Raw genomic sequence first — 17,288 nt, forward strand, 5'->3', positions numbered from 1 at the left:
CCCCGAATAATTTTTTTGGGGGGGGCACACGGGTAGTTTGGCTAGGCGAAGGAAGAGCGGGAAGCCAGCTACCCGTGGTTATATGGAGGAGTGTATGAGGTGGGGAGCGCCATGTTTTGCTGAGAAGCGCACTCTCACCCATACGCACGCACAGTCCGGTGCGAGTTATTCCAGCCACTCGCAGGTGCCGTGCTAGAGCGGGCATCCAGCCTGGTAGGAGGATGCCTGCGCAGCGCATCTGGTCGCCGGTACGCCTCCGAGGACCAGGCTACCCAACTCCCTCTCTACGCACGGCTACCATCAGGCCCCTGCACAGCCCAGTCTGCCCTGTACGAGCACTCCGCTCGTGCAGGGCTACTAGTTCCATCGAGCCAAGGCGGGTTGTGCAGGAGGTAAGATCTAGACCGGCTGTGCGCCTCCATAGCCCTGGGTTTCCAGCTCCTGTCTCTCGTGCGGACCCGGAAGTACGTCCACCCAGTCCGACTCGTCCTGTTCCCACTCCCCGCACTAAACTGAAAGTGCGTAAACCCAGCCTCGCCAGTCAACAGTCGTCGGAGCTGCCCGCCAGTCAACAGTCGTCGGAGCTGCCCGCCAGTCAACAATCGTCGGAGCTGCCCGCCAGTCAACAATCGTCGGAGCTGCCCGCCAGTCAACAGTCGTCGGAGCTGCCCGCCAGTCAACAGTCGTCGGAGCTGCCCGCCAGTCAACAGTCGTCGGAGCTGCCCGCCAGTCAACAGTCGTCGGAGCTGCCCGCCAGTCAACAGTCGTCGGAGCTGCCCGCCAGTCAACAGTCGTCGGAGCTGCCCGCCAGTCAACAGTCGCCGGAGTGGCCAGACTGCGCTGAACTGCCGGAGTGGCCAGACTGCGCTGAACTGCCGGAGTGGCCAGACTGCGCTGAACTGCCGGAGTGGCCAGACTGCGCTGAACTGCCGGAGTGGCCAGACTGCCCTGAACTGCCGGAGTGGCCAGATTGCCCTGAACTGCCGGAGTGGCCAGACTGCCCTGAACTGCCGGAGTGGCCAGACTGCTCAGACTGCCCCGAGTTGCCAGACTGCCCCGAGTTGCCAGACTGCCCCGAGTTGCCAGACTGCCCCGAGTTGCCAGACTGCCCCGAGTTGCCAGACTGCCCCGAGTTGCCAGACTGCCCCGACTGCCCCGAGTTGCCAGACTGCCCAGACTGCCCAGACTGCCCCGAGCTGCCAGACTGCCCAGACTGCCCCGAGCTGCCAGACTGCCCAGACTGCCCCGAGCTGCCCAGACTGCCCCGAGCTGCCCAGACTGCCCCGAGCTGCCAGACTGCCCCGAGCTGCCAGACTGCCCAGACAGCCTGGAACGGCCTGAGCCGGAGCCACCTCCAGAAATAGGTGGGTTGGGGAGGGGGGGTGTAGCACAGTGCCGTCGTTGACGGCAGCCACCCTCCCTTCCCTCCCTTTAGAAAAGGGGAATTTTTCTTTTGGTGTTGCTTGGGGTTATTTTTTGTTAAGGTGCTTCTGGGGTAGCACCTTTAAGGGGGGGGTACTGTCACGTCCTGGCCAGTATAGGGTTAATTAGTATTGTAGTTTGGTCAGGACGTGACAGAGGGTATTTGTTTTATGTGGTTCGGGGTGGTGTGTTTTTGTTAAAGGGCATTTGGTTTAAGTATTCCGGGGTTTTTGGGTACTGTTTGGTGTTCTGGTATTCTATGTCTAGTCTAGTATGTCTGTTTCTATGTCTGGTTAATTGGAGTTGGGACTCTCAGTTGAAGGCAGGTGTTGTCTATCTGCCTTTGATTGAGAGTCTCATATATGAGGGTGTGTTTGTGTTTGATGTTGTGGGTGATTGTTCTGTGTTCAGCCCTAGGCTTTGCCAGACTGTTTTGTTGTTCGTTCGTTTTCGTGTTTTGTTGTTTTTTTGAGTTTTCTTTTGATAATTAAATAAAAGTCAAAATGAGCATACACGTACCTGCTGCGTATTGGTCTACCTTTTCTGATGACGATTTCGTTATATCGTCGGAAGACGAAGACGACAACCGTGACAGCCCAACCAGTTATTGAGTGTAAGGAGGCAATTACTTTTCCACACAGGGGCATTGGGTGTTGCATAGCTTTGTTCATGAAATAAATTAAGTATGTAATTGTTGTGTTATTTGTTCACTCAGGTTCCGTTTATCTAATATTAGGTTTTGGTTGAAGATCTGATAACATTCAAAAGTAGAGTAAATTAGAAAGGGGGCAAATAGTTTTTCACAGCACTGTATATACAGTATATATACTGTATATGTTAATGTATTTCATTGAGATAGGACAGTGAAGAAGAGACAGTAAAGGTAAGATTGTGAGTCAGAAGGGCATAGAGCAGATTCAAACTCTGGTAGCCTAGGCTGTGCATGTGTGCCAGGTTACTCGGCACTAGCCATTGGACCACACAGGCCACCAGTGTTGCATTTCTAAGTTAAAGGCCAAGGAAAGTAATCCTAAACTCTTTAAAAAGTCTAAGCATTTGATTAATGGTCTTTCTATCCTAAAGAAACCGCAGCCCACCTGACAAGCACTGACATCAAGTTATAAATGTGCTGGTCCATGAGTTAATCCTGGAGAGCACTCCAGGATCATTAAGAAAACATTTACTGTATACAGTATTATGTAAATAAAGTTTATTAAGTATAGAGTTCACAAAAGTAAACCTCGCCAGTAGCCTATCCAAAAGGGCTTTTTAGAAGTTTGTAGTCGGCATGACAACATTCATTTTGTTTTAGTGGCAAACAATTTGTTTGTTGCTCCACTAATATTGGGTGTGTTTTAGCAGAAAGGCTAACGATACCGACTATAGATGGAAATTGGCGAGTGAAGTCGGGGGAGGTAAATCTGTGACAGCCAAAAGTCAGACATGGTAGTGGTTTTCCAAACAGCAAGGCTCAGATCAAAATGGTAGTGTCGACATAGCTGCTATTGTTTATAAAAGTTTCTTTATAAATGTCAAAATAAACGTTTCTATACTCCAATATCACGCACTCACAAACTAATCGACCTGGCCCGGGTATCCTGGAAGGATATTGACCTCATCCCGTCAGTAGAGGATGCCTGGTCATTCTTTAAAAGTGCCTTCCTCACCATCTTAAATAAGCATGCCCCTTTCAAAAAATGTAGAACCAGGAACAGATATAGCCCTTGGTTCTCTCCAGACCTGACTGCCCTTGACCAGCACAAAAACATCCTGTGGCGTTCTGCATTAGCATCGAATAGCCCCCGTGATATGCAACTTTTCAGGGAAGTTAGGAACAAATATAGACAGGCAGTTAGGAAAGCTAAGGCTAGCTTTTTCAAGCAGAAACTTGCATCCTGTAGCACAAACTCAAAAAGGTTCTGGGACACTGTAAAGTCCATGGAGAATAAGAGCACCTCCTCCCAGCTGCCCACTGCACTGAGGCTAGGAAACACTGTCACCACCGATAAATCCACTATGATTGAGAATTTCAATAAGAATTTCAATTTTTTCACAGATCTCTGCACCTGTACATAGCCCATCTTTAATTTAGCCCAAACTACTACCTCTTCCCCTACTGTATTTATTTATTTTATTTATTTTGCTCCTTTGCACCATATTATTTATATTTTAACTTTTAACTTTCTTCAAACTACAAATCTACCATTCCAGTGTTTTTCTTGCCATACTTTATTTACTTTGCCACCATGGCATTTTTTGCCTTTACCTCCCTTATCTCACATCATTTGCTCACATTGTATATAGTCTTATTTTTTTCTACTGCATCATTGATTGTATGTTGTTTTACTCCATGTGTAACTCGGTGTTTTTCTATGTTGTCGAACTGCTTTGCTTTATCTTGGCCAGGTCGCAATTGTAAATGAGAACTTGTTCTCAACTTGCCTACCTGGTTAAATAAAGGTGAAATAAAAATAAAAAAATCAGCATTTTTCTACGGCTGGCCATGCTTTCCACCTGGCTACCAATACCCCGGTTAACAGCCCTGCACTCCCCACAGAAACTCGCTCAAGCCTCCCCCATTTCTCCTTCACCCAAATCCAGATAGCTGATGTTCTTAAAGAGCAGCAAAATCTGGATCCCTACAAATCACCTGGGTTAGACAATCTGGACCCTCTCTTTCTAAAATTATCTGCCGAAATTGTTGCAACTCCTATTACTAGCCTGTTCAACCTCTCTTTCGTATCGTCTGAGATTCCCAAAGATTGGAAAGCTGCCACGGTCATCCCCCTCTTCGAAGGGGGAGACACTCTAGACCTAAATTGCTACAGACCTATATCTATCCTACCCTGCCTTTCTAAGGTCTTCGAAAGCCCACCCAATGTAACACCCTGGCCTAACCAAAATAAACAAAAAACCCCTCTCTATGGCCAGGGCGTTACACATAATCATACATTAAATTGTGAGTTTTAATACTTGGTTGCAAATCCTTTGCAGTCAATGACTGCCTGAAGTCTGGAACCCATAGACATCCTCAGATGCTAGGTTTCTTCCCTGGTGATGCTCTGCCAGGCCTTTACTGCAGCTGTCTTCAGTTCCTGCTTGTTCTTGGGGCGTTTTGCCTTCAGTTATGCCTTCAGCAAGTGAAATGCATGCTCAATGGAATTCAGGTCAGGTGATGGACTTGGCCATTCCAGAACATTCCACTTCTTTGCCTTAAAAAAGTATTGGGTTGCTTTCGCAGTGTGCTTCGGGTCATTGTGCATCTGCACTGTGAAGCGCCGTCAAATTAGTTTTGAAGCATTTGGCTGAATCTGAGCAGATAACATAGCCTTAAACACTTCAGAATTCATCCTGCTGCTTTTGTCAGCAGTCACATCATCAATAAATACAAGGGAACCAGTTCCATTTGCAGTCATACATGCCCATGTCATAACACTACATCCACCATGCTTCACAGATGAGGTGGTATGCTTCGGATCATGAGCAGTTCCTTCCCTTCTCCATACTCTTCACTGTCCATCATTCTGGTACAAGTTGATATTTGTCTCATTTGTCCATAGAATTTTGTTCCAGAACTGTACAGGCTTTTTAAGTTGTTTTTTTTGGCAAACTCTAATCTGGTCTTCCTGTTTTTTAGGCTTGCCAATGGTTTACATCTTATAGTAAACCCTCTGTACTTACTCTCATGAAGTCTTCTCTTGATTGTTGACTTTGACACAGATACGCCTACCTCTTGGAGGGTGTTCTTGATCTGGCCAACTGTTGCGAGGTGGTTTTTCTTCACCAGGGAAATAATTATTCTGTCATCAACCGCAGTTGTTTTCCATTGGTCTTCCGAGGCTTTTGGTGTTCCTGAGCTCACCAGTGCGTTCTTTCTTTTTAAGAATGTACCAAATAGTTGATTTGGCCACACCTAATGTTTTTGCTTTCTCTCTGATGGGTTTGTTTAGATTTTTCAGCCTGACGCCCGTGCACCATCGTGCATAAATTTATTTTGTCCCCCCACACCAAACACGATCACGACATGCTGGTTAAAATATCAAAACAAACTCTGAACCAATTATATTAATTTGGGGACAGGTCGAAAAGCATTAAACATTTATGGCAATTTAGCTAACTAGCTTGCACTTGCTAGCTAATTTGTCCTTTTTAGCTAGCTTGCTGTTGCTAGCTAATTTGTCCTGGGATATAAACATTGAGTTGTTATTTTACCTGAAATGCAGAAGGTCCTCTACTCCGCCAATTAATCCACATATAAAACGGTCAACCGAATCGTTTCTAGTCATCTCTCCTCCTTCCAGGCTTTTTCTTCTCTTGACTTTATATTGCGATTGGCAACTTTCATAAATTGGGTGCATTACCGCCACTGACTTCGTTCGTCTTTCAGTCACCCACGTGGGTATAATCAATGAGGAGATAGCACGTGGGTACCTGCTTCTATAAACCAATGAGGAGATGGGCGAGGCAGGACTTGCAGCGCAATCTGCATCAGAAATAGAACTGACTTCTATTTTAGCCCTTGGCAACGCAGACGCTCGTTGGCACACGCGAGGAATGTGGGTGCAATAATTTAACTAAATGTATTTTGCCATGCTTGCGCACGCGACGTGAGCGGTGTAGTCAGCCTGTAAGGATGGCTTGCTTCACTGGTAGTGACAGCTCTTTGGACTTCATTTTGAGGGTTAACAGCAACAGATACCAAATGCAACACTTGAAATCAACTCTAGACCTTTTATCTGCTTACTTGTCAATGAACTAATGAGGGAATAACACACACCTTGCCATGGAACAGTTGAGCAGCCAATTGTCCAATTACTTTTGGTCCCTTAAAATGGGGGGAATCACATATAAAAAGTGCTGTAATTCCTACAACTTTCACCCGATTTGGATGTAAATACCCTCAAATTAAAGCTGAAAGTCTGCAATTTCAGCTCATATTCATTATTTAATTTCAACTACAATATGCTGTGGTAGACAGCTAAAATAATAATAACTTGGTCAATGTCAAAATATTTATGGACATGACTTTATGTTCCTCAGGAGGCTGCTGAGAGGAGAACGGCTCATAATAATGGCCGGAACGGAGCAAATCGAATGGCATCAAACACATGGAAACCATGTGTTTGATTTAGTTGATACCATTCCACTGATTCCGCTCCAGCCATTACCACAAGCCCATCCTCTCCAATTAAGGTGTTACCAACCTCCTGTGATATGTACATATAGTGTACAGTCAGCTTCTCCTTCACCCTCATCCTGGGCATTGCACCGGCAGCATCTTGTCTGCCTACTCAGTACTCCACCACAATGGTCTCCCTAAGGTATGTTTTAATTGATCATGTTTTTTACCGACCCCTTATGATAAATGAAAAAAATCTGGTATAAAAAAGCAGGCGTGATATATTTGTGGGATTTTGGTCTGTGTATGAAAGGGATATAACAGGACAGTATTGACATCCTGTTACATAGTAGTGATACCTTGCCAGTTGAAATGTACACTACTCCCTTTTAAAGTTCATGACAGTCTCACAGATGTGAAAGCGGCTCTACAGTATATCATGATCTGGAACGTCGAATTAATTGCAGCAGATACAGATGGGCCCCACAGAGCTGCATCCAGTGATCCTGGGATAGGAGGCACGCAGACTGCACGGCCCTGGAGACACTAGACCACCGTGCTGCTGCATGCACCAGTAGTTCCTCTCCTCTCCTCCCTCCCTGGGTTTCACACTGAAGCTCTGCCCTGAGTGGCCTTCTCTCCTCATTAAGATAGAGTTTGGTTTCTTTCCACGGTCTGGTATAATTTCACAATCTTGGATACTCATAAGTCGTCTACCTAAGGATACTTTCTCCAGATAGGCTGTTATCTAGGCACTGAGAAGATTAAGTGAATAAGATATGTATCGTAATTACGATGGTTGCCTAGGATAAAATATATATAAAAAACAAAATTGCACTAAGATTGACGGCATGGAGAGATTTAGTGGTAAGCAAATCAGCAGTGGACCATTTGGGGTGTAACAGAAGTATATATCTAAATAGTGACAGCAGGTCCAAGTATTTTCACTGCCGAATACTATAACTGGCAAGATGTGAACGTATACTGTCATTTATCTCCGAAAGGAGGTGAAATTATGTCAGGGACAATTAAGCTAAATGTATTGGTATGAGTTCCACAGAAGTGGAAGTAGTTGCCAAGAATATAGATATTCAGTTTTGGTTCCAGTAATTTGTTATCATTTGTCTTATACGCACATCCATTCAACAGAACCATTAAGAGATTTGAGCAACTGGAACTTGTGGAAAGTGATAAATCGCCTGAACCATCCACAGGTAATGGCATCTCAGGGTTGAATAGAGAGGAGTTGACAGGCCTGAACATAACTGAAAAAAGCGAACCTTGTGGCATAACTCCTCATTTGCATATTTGATGTGAGAAGGCTTTTTATGATAAAAAAATAAAATAAATACCTGACATTGGTTGGGCAATTAATTGTCCACAAGCTGAAAAGAATGTTTGAAAAGAGAGACAAAGCGATGACACGAGTTGTTCCAGAATCCCCCAGTTAGACAGAACCCTGCTGGACTCTACAAAAGGAGACAACTGCTAAAACAGGCTGGGAAGCATGTGACACGTTCTCTAGACAGGCTTTGTGACAATGCCAAAACACTGAGGACTCGCTTTGCTGCTGACCTTTGACATTTCTGAGTACTTCTAGAAAGTACAACTTCCGAGAAAGTTTTTTCATATTTAAAACATTAAGGTTTTGTTTAGGAGAGACTCCTGCACATCATGACCTCTTTGTCATTCAGGAAAATATTAAAAGAGAAAATAATTCCATCAATAATTCCATTTTCTTCTGAGCGAGGCTATGTATTGCTCATTAAATATTAATTGACTGTCCTGAGCTCCCTTGCATTTGAATGATTATTGTTTATATATTTATTTCTGGGAGATGCACTGTGGGTGGTTAGTACAAACAGTCTACTGTGTGCCAATAAGTACATTTCAAATAAATGCAAATCAAAAAGTGGAACTCATTTCCATAGTTTTGGAATTCATCATTACCTGAACAATTGACCTGCAAGCAGAGATTGTGAAAAGCTGGATGATAAGCTTGGATGACGGTGGTGCTCTACCTCTTGACGTGAGAAGCACCCTGTATCTGTGTCAGGCGTGTGCGTACTTGTGGTGAAGTCAGGTGCAGGAGAGCAGAGAATTGTGAACAGGCGCACACTTTATTTCGGCAGGAGAAAGATTACAGATGGACGCAGCTGAGTCAAAAACCTCCAGCCAACAAGGCAAAGTGTAAAGCGTGCAAAAACAGTCACAAAACATCAATGTATAACAATTAATACAAGCTTCATGAAAATAACACGGAAAAATAACAAACGCCAGCCTGGCGCGTTACAAAACATGTAACACACAAACAATATCACACAAAGACATGAGGGGGAACAGAGGAATAAATACATGCAGTGTGATTGGGAAATGTAAACCAGGTGTGAAAAACAAGACAATACAAATGGATAAATGAAACATGGAGCGGCGATGGCTAGACAGCCGGTGACGTCGACCGCCGAACGACGCCCGAACAAGGAGAGGAGCCGACTTCGGCTGAAGTCGTGACAATCTGTATCCCCGGCCTGTATCTGTGGGTAGCAGAGGCCTGTATCCCAGGCCTGTATCTGTGGGTAGCAGAGGCCTGTATCCCAGGCCTGTATCTGTGGGTAGCAGAGGAGGCTTACTGAATGCAGGAAGTCTGTCTAGAGAGGTTTGGCGACTGTGTTATTACTATATGTAAGCAGTGTTGAGATGTACAGTATACATGATAGTGGAGACAGCAGCTCTAGCATTGTCAGCTAGCGTGGATATCACATCATGCCCTTTTTAGACAGTGATCCAAGGCCCCATGTCCACCAGGCCAGAGGTTTTATCCTGATCTTGAGCTGATGCCACTAGGCATGTTTATTTGTATCATCTGGTTGTCAATAAGCCAGCTATTCAATCTACTTGGTATAGTTGATGACAAGCTCTGACTGTGCCCAACGCACCAGTGTACTGAATTATGAAAACCATTGATGGGTGAAATATGAACATCAATCTTGTTCAGCTCCTGTCTGCTGAATGAATTACTTTTAAAAAGTTCAGCGACATGTTTGCAGACGTACTTGATTTTCTATACGTTTCTCTCTCTAGTGGCTGACTTCCATTTCCCTTCAATAACAGCTTCTGTTCTCTGCAGTGCGAGAGTTATCTCAAGTGAGAGGGTAAGGTAATCAACAATCACACAACAGCACATGAAAGATGCTGTCCCTGAGTATGACTGAATAAGACTGAAAGGACGATGCATTGGTGCTGACCGAAGCAAATGTTTTGCGATTGGGTAAGACAACAGAACACAGCTAAATATAACTAATGGATCAGCATACTAAGATATTTACTCCTGCTCTAAAACGTCACACATTTCATTGTGCTTTTTGGTAAATGTACTATTTGATGTGAGCCACTCTGTGCCCTGTGTTCTGACAGGTACATTTCTCAAGTTTTAAGGCTAATGCATAAGGGTTATTTGTCATGGTGTAAGTCTCTTGTGTCCTGAGTGTACATCAATACACTTAGACAGAGTATTGGGAGAGGGCAGAGCAGTGGTTGACATTCTGCTCCAAATGGACCGCATTGATTAGCTGCAGTTTTCTACTGACGTCCCAAAAACACTCATTATCCTTCCCTACATAGTCCACAGGATGAAGGGGCTCTACAGCCAGCTACAGCCAAACACAGTGAGTGATTTGGGCCGGAATTAATTTTTAAAAATTATTTAACTTGGCATGTCAGAACAAATTCTTATTTACAATGACAGACTACCCCAGCCAAACGATGCTGGGCCAATTGTGCGCTGCACTATGGTACTCCAATCACAGCCAGTTGTGATACAGTCTGGAATCAAACCAGGGTCTGTAGTGACGCCGCTAGCACTGAGATGCAGTGCCTTAGACCGCCGCGCCATTCGGGATGGCTTGGATTATGGTGAAAGGGGTTGGAATATAGGAGATACAAAGCCTGTGTTATTGGGTGCTCAGAACCTCCACTTACTCATTCATTAATGCATTCCATTGCACCTCCTTCATGTCTACCTGCGTCATACTGGTTTTGACTTGACTTCAGTGCTATTTATAGGCCTATTCTGCATGGCCATAATTAGTCCCTTGCTCTTTCCAGCCTGTGTTGTCCTATTTTGTCAATCTCTGTGCCCTCTACCATGATCTCTGTCTGCTAATATTTGGCTTTTTCATTGTTCGTTCTTCGACTTCACTATGATGATATGGCTATTTAGCCAGCCAAAACCCAACCGGCAAAACGTTTCTAATGACAAGATTGTAAACAGGTTGTAATGACGTAATTTTAACTAGCTTTTCATGCTGGGAATTTACTAGCAGATAATTTTACCCGAAGTGTTATTGTGTCTCATTATTGATCCTGTAGTGCTAACACTATAAACCCATATAAACCTATTTGGAGAATCACCATCCCATTTAGTTGACTACATTTGCTTTCTGTATCACCCAGCCAGAGATCTGCTTCCAGGTAGCTCATCATCTAAAAACAATTACATTTCCATAATTCCGTGTGTCAAGGGCCTGCTCAATTACTATTTACATCTATTTCAGAGAGTGATACCCCATGCACACAAATTACATCAGAAGATCATAGTTGTGGCCCCAGTAAATCATCCATCAGTCTCATTATGGGGTTTTAGGTGAGTCACACTAAATAGGTCATTACCCCAGAGTTTGCCATCTTTGGCATCCCTCCCTCCCTGCCTGAGCTAACAGACACCAACAGACCAGGCTGAGGCTCCAGATCTACCAGGAACATGAGTGATGACCTGCTCTCTACTTTCCCTCACCAGCTATTTGTCCTTGCAACAACGTTTGGTAACAGCAGTCTGTAAATATGAACAAATTAGATAAAATATGAAACAGAATCAAGCAATGACATATAGTAACCTTTAAAAAAGTAGTATTGCAAAGCTCTAAGAAAGCCATGTGCCGTAAAGCAAAGTCATTGTAGAGTGCTGATCTTTCTCAAGACAGGCTGCCTGCTACAATCATAAGGTCAACTGTTATTAGCCTTACTGTCAAGAGCTTATTTAAACTAACTTTGAATTTCTGCTCCTTTCACTGTTGATTCAAAAAATAAGTGTCACAAACAGAGACTACCAGTCTCTACCAGAGTCTATTTACTCTCTTTGCACGGACTATTATGACTCCTGCGATGTAATAGATCCCTGATGGTACCTTGAATTAGCTTAGATGAGAGTATCTCTGTGGTCCAGTCACTTTTGTCTACATCAACATAATGTCACACAGTGCAGGGCCGGAAAAGATGGAGGCCTGGGCACTCAGTGTGATCAATAATTGCCTCAAACCCAGATTCCAGGCCGATAAGGTGCTTTGATGTGGACCAAAGTGGAAGAGAGGATCCTTCCACAGGGAGAAAATGAGAGTAAAATAGGCCTCATTATTTTAGACTTCTATCAGAGAGCAACATTCAATTAGCACAGAAACATTTGTTAGTTTACCAAACACACCAAGAGTAAGAGAGAGATAAAAGCCCACTGTGTACAGTGTCTCTGGTCCATTTCACACTGTTAACAAATCTGACACATACAGTACAGTACAGTAGTCTGTCTCTATATTGTTATTATAGGTGCACTGTACCGGACACACACATCACAGAAAGAGACAGAATACATCGACACCCAATCACAGCTGCAGCTTCAAAAGAACTACTCTGTGCATCTTCTCTCCACCTTCAACAGCACGTCTGGGTCTTCCTCATCAGTATTCATGGATGGTGCAGTTGCCAGCATTCATTTCATATAAGTTCTGCTTCGCACACTGGATCCAAATGACTTTCAATCACTTTGTTCTGGGCAGCAGTCCAGCCCAGAGGGCCACAGAGTGATGCATTAAGGTGCTGCATTAATACGATACACCACACAACCACTGATGCCATTCATATTTCTGTCTTGCCACACTGTGTAGATCCAGGCAAAATACAGAATCACCCCAAGGCTTCCACTCCAGCCACCCACAACTGAGTTCTACATCATCACAAAGATTTACTTCCTCTTATAAAGCTGTCCTCTCTGTTGCCAGGTACTATAGACCTCCCAACCGTCTTTATTATCAGTCACAAATCACACTATTCAGAAGACTGGAACATATGTCTGCCTATATTTATAATGCCTCAAAGAATATATCCAGAAACGCTGATACGTCTGTAATCCATTTGTTTGAAAATTAATCTTAATTCTCAGTCACAGATATACACCAAGCTAGGTTTTCTCATGACACTGCCTGGATCACACTCCAAATGAAGTGTGTTTTTCCCCTCCTTTGAGCTTTGTAAGTGTCTGTAGTGGATATTGTTATGGTGCTTTCTGCTGATTGGTGTCTGGTCTTGTGTTCTCTGGGTGATGCCAGCTCACTCACGGAGAGCTTGGATGAGCTAAAGCAGAAACAGTCACTGCTCTGAATACAAAGAAACCTCAAGCCAAATCTCAGTTAAGAGTTGCTATTATCTCTCACCGGCAGAAAGGATTGATATTTGGTCAAGTTGTGTCAGGGTTATGTAGATTCGAATTCAAACAGCCTTATCCAATGGTTGACTCCAACAGTGGCTGTTAGCTGTAGGTTGTAGGTTGTGCATGTGCTAAATTCACACAGGATGTGTGAGCATGCCACAGTTCAGAGTGCCCAATGGGAGACAAGGTCCAGGGCATCTGTTTCATCCTCCAGCTCATGCCAGGGTGTCAGAGTGGACATCTGTTAGTCAAGGTTTCCCAAATGAACGGTATCTCTTTCCCACTTGACATGAATGGTAATTCCAATGAGACTATCTGTAGCTGGCTGGAATAGCTTCTTCACATGCTCCAGTCATACTCAGACAAATCCCACTGTGCACACACTGGTTGAATGAATGTTGTTTCCACGTCATTTCAATGAAATTACGTTGAACCAACGTGGAATAGATGTTGAATTAACATCTGTGCCCAGTGGGACATTTCCTAGTCTGACATTGTGTTTTACTCTTCCCTTGCCTTCACATGCAGCCACTCAACTTGTGTTTTTTACCTCTACAAATAGACAAGAGAGCGAGAGAGAGCGAGAGAGAGAGAGAACTTTACAAGTCACATGTATGGTGGCGTGTAGCCAGGCAATGCAACCCCCGGATAGAACTGGGCTAGAGTACAGTATGCGGCTGTGAGCCTCAGCGGAGGAAACCTAGATACACCACTGATAACCTGTATATCAAGCTCTCAATCTGCCACGCACTGAAGGGGGGAAATAAATAGCCTTCATCTCAGTGAGAGTGCTCTCTCCTCATTTAAAAACGGGTAAATCTTGCCCAGTGTGAAAGTTGGTCATGCTGAAAGGCTGAGGGAAAAGAGGCGAAGACAAGGGCACTGGAGTAAGGACCAGGAAGAGAGGAGAGAAAAAGGCTGTGTTCCCTCCGTCATTACGTTTCTGTGGTGGTCGCCTACGCTACCTACATTTCTGAGATTTCCCTGCGGGCCCTCACAGACGTACGACCTTCCTCTTCCAATATCACATTGAGATTATGTGTTGACAAGCAATCAATGCAAATTGGCCCACGTCTGTAATGTCATTTTTGTTCTCTCTTTGTTGAGCCGCTGGTTTTCTCTTTCTCGGCCCCAGTCTGAAATGAGTCGGTCGGCCAGGCCAATTCGAAAGTGTCCCATAATTATAGACTTGTCAGTAGTGATTTTCATCAACAAGTGTGCGTGTGATGATCCGGCAGGAATGTTAATGACTCCTGAAATGAAGTTAATCAGTTGCAGGCACCACAGTGGCCGCCTCAGCATTCTCTCTCCCAGGGTCCTCTGCTGCTGTCCTGTCCAGGGTACACACTTGTTCAGTGCACCTTGGGAGAGTGCCAGTTGGTGGTAGCCCAGATAGTACATAACGTTCTGAGAACCCTATGTTTCTGAGAGCTTGGTGAGAATGGTGCAGGATAGTTGCTTGGCTTTGGAACATACTCAGAACATTTAAGGAGCTTGACAAAAAAACATTATTTTCTTGGTATTTCATTACTTGAGCAGAACGTTTCCTTAAGTTCATACATGGTTACATTTAAATTAAACTTTGGTAATGTTCTAGGAACATTCTCCAACTGGTTTGACATTGTTCTCAGGTAGGCCTTTCCTACTGTCAAATGACCTAGCAGCCTCTTGTGTGGAATGTTATAAAAAATAAAATCATACTTGAATATTTAATATACAGTATTTTTTTTTAACCCCCGAAAATCTGACATTTATATGTCAAATGGTATTTCAGGCTTCTGTGATGTATATAAAGTGTAATATTGGGATGCAAACTCAAAAATGAATACATTTACAACTCTATATTTGACATGGTACAGCTGTCTTCTTTTTTTAAGCCCATAACCATGTGTGTGAGGTGTATATGTTAGTTTCAAAGCGGATTTGTTTAAGACTACCAAGAAACACTCGGTGTGACCCTGATTTAACCCACTGCAGTAAAATATTTTAAGAAACAATGTTCTTCTTTGGGAATTCCAGTACTTCCTGCAGGTTTCCTCATGGTTCTATTTAAAGTCATGTTCTCACATTGTTCTGAGAACGTTAAGAAATAGCGTGCTTCTGTGGGAATTTCAGTACTTCAGCGTTTTTCCTACAGGTTTGCTCATTGTGTAGGGGTGTGGAAATTATGTTAAATATAATAATAAACTACATTTATCAACCTGACTCCATTATTATGTGAATAAATGCAACAGGCCCTGTGTGTCTCTGGAGGAATCTAGTCAAGGTAGGGAGCCTTGCATCACCTCTCAGTATGATTGTAATGAACATGTGTCTAACTTGTACCGTTATGCAAGAGACTAGATACAAAATGGTCATCCTTACGACCAATGTTCTAGCATTAATTTATTGATTCAAGCAGATCAGAGATGTCAAGGTGGTACCCAAGCACGTGTAGTTTATAACAACTACCAATAGACCTACTAAATTATGAACGCATAGTCAATCAAAGAATTAATCTGTAAAATGAGGAATGCATTTACTCAATTCAACTAATAGAATGTATTAGTCATGATAGCATTAACACTCAAACAATTACAGTGTGCATGAAATACATGATACATTACAGACTACTCAGAGTAAATGATCACCAATAGGCTAAGACTTAATGTGGTTACACGTTTCTTCAATTCAGAAAGTTCTTGAAGAGAAAAAAAAGAAGTGCGTAATACAGACAGGAGCTTGGTAGCAAGTTCTCAAAGTACGAACAAATTCACTGTCCTTTTAATCAAATTCAAGCAGAAACTCACCCCCAACCTGAATTAACATTCCTTTGCACTTTGCTGGTAAAAACGAAAGACAGGAAAACACAACCAGATTCTAATCTAATCAACTGAATTTAAATTATAAAAGCACACCGGTGTTGCTATTTTTTTAAACTGTCCTCTGTCTGCTGAACAAAATAACACCATTTCCCTGTAAATCCATAGCACTTACAGTACAATAAAACATATCAACATTTATAGCTCTTTATGAACTCTTAAAACAATCCAAACATTACATTTTAATTCACAGTAACAATCATTTAGTCGATTCATGTTGTCTTCACACCTCCGTGCTCCCAGGGTTCTGTGGGAACGTCCCTCCCAGGAGAAAAACACAGATAAGGTGTGTTTGACCCCTGTGATAGCCCACAAACGGTCAGCCATCCAAACAATGTCATAAATTGTGATTGAGTCATCATTCTGGCCCTCGGCGCCTGCAAGTCGTTATTCGCGTGTATCATCTTTCATTCTTCCACTACAATGGTTCTATTTAAGATCATGTTCTCAAATTGTTAAGAATCAACGTACTTCTTCGAGAATTTCAGTACCATTTCCTACAGGTTTCCTCATGGTTCTATTTAAAGTAATGTTCTCAAATTGTTCCGAGAACGTTCAAACTTTCCATAATAACCACCCAAAAACGTTTGTAATGTTTAGAAAACTTTAAGAATGTCATTTAAAAACATACAGTCGGTTCTCAGAACGATAAAACTTTCCATAAAAACCACAAGAAAACATTAGTAACGCACAGAGAACCTAAGAATGTTATTTTAAATCATACAATCTGTTCTCAGCATCAACAAAACTCTATCCTTGTCTTGCTAAGTATGTTCAGGTGTGTTGGCTGTGCCCACTAATAGGCCACACCTGATCTTAATGAGTGCTTGTTTCCTTTGAAATGGGGTCTGTTAGAATAGACTAAAATGAACAGCTGTGTGAGTTAAAAAACATGGTATGCTAGTTCATCCTGGTGGCACAGTGGACTAATTCCATGGAAAAAGAACAGAAGATCATTGGTTTAAATATCACTGACGCTGTGCCACAATAAAAAATAAATGTGTTTGCATGATTAATGCCTAAGCAAATGAATTTGCATGTGTCCTGTGTGTCCTGTGTGTCCTGTGCTTGGAGTTCAAAACATTTAACCCAAACTAAGCTAACAGTGTTATTAAAAGTGTTACTAAAACATGTTCTCAGAATGTTATTTTATTACCTTCAAATAACTGTCACGGCTGTCGTCGTAGAGAGAATGGGACCAAGGCGCAGCGGGTTTCGTGCTCAACATATTTATTTATAAAATAATGCGAACACCACGGAAGAAAACAATAAACAAACTAGCGACATGAAACAGTGAAAGCAGGCTCAACAAAAAGCAGTGCTCTCAAACAACTACCCACGAAAAACAAAGACAAACACACCCTACTATATAGGACTCCCAATCAAAGGCAACTCAACACACCTGCCTTCA

Source organism: Salmo trutta, chromosome 32 (genome assembly GCF_901001165.1).
Source record: "Salmo trutta chromosome 32, fSalTru1.1, whole genome shotgun sequence".
In the NCBI taxonomy this organism is placed as follows: Eukaryota; Metazoa; Chordata; class Actinopteri; order Salmoniformes; family Salmonidae; genus Salmo; species Salmo trutta.